The sequence below is a fragment of the Pygoscelis adeliae genome, unplaced genomic scaffold (genome assembly GCF_000699105.1).
Source record: "Pygoscelis adeliae isolate BGI_AS28 unplaced genomic scaffold, ASM69910v1 Scaffold245, whole genome shotgun sequence".
NCBI classification, from domain to species: Eukaryota; Metazoa; Chordata; class Aves; order Sphenisciformes; family Spheniscidae; genus Pygoscelis; species Pygoscelis adeliae.
Genome location: NW_008824766.1, coordinates 941,208 through 945,798, shown reverse-complemented (window position 1 = coordinate 945,798; position 4,591 = coordinate 941,208).

Here is a 4,591-nt window from a genome sequence, read left to right as displayed (position 1 = left end):
TTTTGCTGGGAGGCTGTCACGGTCAATGTTCTAAAAACAAACCTCACAAGCGAGACATCACTAATCACTGCAGACCACAGCAAACTGCAAAAACCAACACCAATCTTTAACATGTACAGCAAAAAAAGGAGCACGATGCAGATTATACAAATCAATATCGAGAACAGAGAAACCAACATTGTGACCCACCACTATTAACAAATATAAGTTCCTTAATACACTCCAGTTAATCTGTTATTATCTCAAAACCCTTCATGCCCCACGTTGGGCGCCAAAAAGGACTGTCGTGGTTTAACCTCGGTTGGCAACTAAGCACCACGCAGCCGCTCGCTCACTCCCCCCCCTCCCGATGGGATGGGGGAGAGAATTGGAAAAGCACGTGAGAAAACTTGTGGGTTGAGATAAAAACAGTTTAATAATTGAAATAAAATGATAATGATAATAATATGATAATAGTAATAATACACAAAACAAGTGATGCACAGTACAATTGCTCACCACCCGCCGACCGATGCCCAGCCAGTCCCCGAGCAGCGGCCCCCCCGGCCAGCTTCCCCCAGTTTATGTACTGAGCATGACGTCACATGGTATGGAATGTCCCTTTGGCCAGTTTGGCTGTGCCCCCTCCCAGCTTCTTGTGCACCTCCAGCCTTCTCAGTCGGTAGAGCATGGAAAACTAGAAAGTCCTTGGCCAGTGTAAGCACTACCTAGCAACAACTAAAACATCGGTGCCTTATCAATTTTGTTCCCATCCTAAATCCAAAACACAGCACTGTACCAGCTACTAGGAAGGAAATTAACTCTATCCCTGCTGAAACCAGGACAGGCAGAAAGGGACATTCAACCACGGTCCCCAGGCATGACCGCAGAGCAGGACATCCCCTCAGCAGCGGGGTTGCTGTGTCTGTGGGCACGGCAAGGCTTGCAAGACAGATGGACTGCCATCTGAGCAACAGGGCATAACCCTAAACACATCTCTGTCTTTCACTGCTTGCTTCATACCAGGGCTTTTTTCCTGCTCTGAAGACTTCCATCATCTTTTCTTGCACTAAACACGCCCAATTCTTTTCCATCAGTCGTTCTTTCAGGGCATTTTTACTCTTTTCTCCAGGTCATCAGGGTGAATTTGATTTCTAACCCTCCTCCCAGACAGCCCCTACAGCCTCCCTCAAGAGCATATTGCCTTCATTTGAGCCATGCTTCTCCAGAAAACCCCTGCTTAATGTGTCTGCCGTCACGAGCTATTGATAACTGCTGATGGGATACAGCTTCTTGGGTAGCCATCCACCTACAGTGGCAGAATTTCCCATTTCCCTAATTTGCTTATGAGAATGTCACATAAGGCAGCACAAAGATAGCATCGCTCCTGCTTTCCCTGCGGTACCCAGCCCGTCACCCTAATGAAGAGAAAATGAGGTTGGTTTGACACGTGTTCCTGCTAAATCTGTGTTCTCAGCTCCAGCCCTGCCCTCTCAGTATTTACCACTTCGTGGCCTTACTAATTTGTTCCAGCGGTTTTCTGGGTACGAGGCAGGCTGACTCATCTAGAATTTCCTGGATCCTCTTTTTTCCCCTTCCTTGAAGCAGATGGTGAATTGGACATCCATATCCTCCTGGGACACGGCTCCATGCCTGCTCTCTGCGCCCCTGTCCCCCTCCGACCTTGCCACTGTTGACAGTGAACATTTGTCACCCCATCACAGTGAAACCCACCACCCCTAGGGACAAGCAATGGCTGTAGGATCCCTTTCAGGCTGGACTGTCTTCATAGTCAAGCCCTTGGAGTAGAGGGGTCCACATGTCCCAGTGTGGATTTGAGGCAAAGGGGATCCTCTGGAAATGCGGATATGCCCAAGCTGGACTGTAGAGAGGGCACATTGCCCCATCATCCCCTGGACTTCTGGGATAGAAAGGGATGCTGAGCAATGGGGAGAGATTGAAGGGAGGAGGTGGCTGTGAAGATGCAGGCAGGTACCACCCCAAATGGGTTTGGGCTCCTTGTTCATCTAGCGGGCCTCGTGATGGTCCCTGCAGGCGTAAGGAGCTCGGCCCCCTCTGACAAGGCTCTGCACTGGTGCCATGGGCAGTGGGTTTGGTCTTGGGGGCAGTGGAGTGGGCAGGCCCAGGGCTCCTGCCTGGCTGGGGGGGCGCAGGCTGCCTCGCTCGCCCTCTGAGCCCCCGCATGCCAGCATCCAGCCTGCTGGTGTCCTCCTCAAGCAGCACATCCCACCAAAGGAAGGAAGAGAGAGAAGGAGAAACCTTGGAGCTGACTCAAAGCAAAACTAGAGAAAGCAAAATGAGGGTGGTGGGAGGAAACACAGATGTTCTGCAAGCTTACAGGAGGCTCAGCAACGGGCAGGGCGAGGCTCTCAGTGCGATGGGATGGAGGACATGCTGTGGGCCTAGACCCCTCAAGACACATCAGGGCTGTGCAAGTTGGCCATGGTTAGGGGTCCAGGCAACCTGCCCAGCAGCCCACCCCTCCCATCAACCGCCCATGGCGCCCACCAGCTCACCCCAGCCTGTCCCCTCCAGGACCGACAGCTGCTTTCCCAGCAAGACAAGGCCATGGTAATGCTCCCAGACCACGGTGCCCGACAGATCAGGCCCACTCCAAGATCATCCCATTAACCCAGGGGCCAAATAGCCCACACATCCCGCTGCAGCACCTCCAGCCCAACCTCTCCAAAAACAAAACACAGTTCTGAGACCTCCCAGTGACCAGGACGGTCCTCACTTGTAAGTGACCTTACTGCCACAAGACCTGACCACCCCTTCTCCCCCCGGCATCTGCAATGTCCCATTTCGCATGAATGGTGCTTTGCTGCTCCATGGCACGGCTATCCTTGAAGATGCTGCTGCAAGCAGCAGGAGAGGACTTCCTCTCCATCTTCGCTGAGGATGTCCCCTTCGCTTAGGGACATGGTTTAGTGGGCATGGTGGTGTTGCGTTGATGGTTGGACTCAATGATCTTAGAGGTCTTTTCCAACCTTAATGATTCTATGATTCTATGATTCTATGATTCATCTGCCTGCCCAGTTTTCTCAAGACCTGGTTTTTGGGCTTGGGTTTCTTTAAGGGATGCTTGCTCACATGTTGTTCCCAGTCATCTTTAATCAAGGCTGGGGTATATAAGGAGCGAGGCTGGCTCTCAAACATCTGTAGAGGGGGTTTTGCTTGCTTAGGTATAGCTCAGGCATGCTGAAGTCACAGATCCAGCTTCCTGCAGATGCAGGCAGGGATCAGCCCCACCTCTCTGAGGTCTCCTGGCAGGGTCTGGCCATTCCCCATCAGCAAGACCCCAGCGTGGGACTGGGGATGAGCTCTGGTCTCCTGAGGTCCCAGCTGACATGTGGTCCCAGGGAGCTGACGAAGCATTTTGGCACCGTTGCTGGTGGCAGCCACTCCTCGGGGGAGCACTGGGTGTCCGCGGTCAGAAGCGGTTGCTGTAACTGCCAGACCAGAGTGCGCAGGAAACACAGCAGCTTCGGCGCCTGCAGCCACCCCCTCGGCTGCACCCGGGTCCTGGCATGGGAGGAGCTGCAGCACACGGGTGGCTGGGGCTGGCGGGGGGGCTGTGTGGCTGCAGGGGTGTGCATGTCCTCACAGGTAAGGGGTGTGTGTATGTATTTGGCATACGGTAGCTGGGTAAATCTGGGGGTGTGCACATAGATTTGCACGGGGAGCTGTGTCCACATTTGTGTGTTCATGAGCATTTGTGTGTGTGCTTGCACAAAAGGGTGCATGGCCAGGCTGGGGATGCTTGCTCTGGGGTGATAAAGGAAAAAAAAATTGGCATCCCCCCCAGTTTGGCTGCTGTGCACTTGTGAGCACAAAGCATGGGGGAAGGGGCTGTCACGAGCATCCTCTATCACTCACAGTCATGATGCTGGTAGGAATGAGGTGGGCAGACCCAAACCTATGCCCTGTCCCCTCTGGCCTTTCAGGAGTCATTCCCAGTGATGGCATGTCCTGAGAGCAAGGAAAAGTCAGGTCCGGGTGCTATTTAATTTTATAGGGCTGCCGCCTTCTCCTGCTTGCACTGCTGTAAGCCTCAATTTTCCCAAAATGGGATGCTGAGGACCAGACTGGGGCCCTGCTCTTATTCTGTCGGTGGCCAGCGGTTCTGTGGCACAGGCGTTAGCTCCAGCGGCTGAGATTGCTGCAGGGAGTGAGGTCAAAAGCCAAAGCCAGGTGGTAGGGTCTGCCTAACCACTCTGCAGCAAACCTCCTCCCCGCAGCCTAAACCAAAGACCACTGAAACCCTGCCACCCACACCCCTCCAGAGCCAGCAAAGCAGCTGCGGCAGAAAGGATGTACCCCAAAACCATACCAGGCCCATCGCAGCCCAGCCTTTTCTTGGTGCAGGCAGGGAGAGCCAAAGGACTTGAGGGTGTCGGCTCAGCCCCCCCAGAAAACCTGAGGCAAACCTTAGCATCATAGGTGGAAATGAGTTTGCTTGGGTCCCTGCTTAATCTGGAGCGGAGAAAAGGGGCATAAACCTGTCAGTTGGTGCAAATAGCAGGCAGCCAGATGGTATGGGTGCAGTGGTGGGCAAAAGCAGGAGGGCTGTGATACAGGGTGAAGGGTA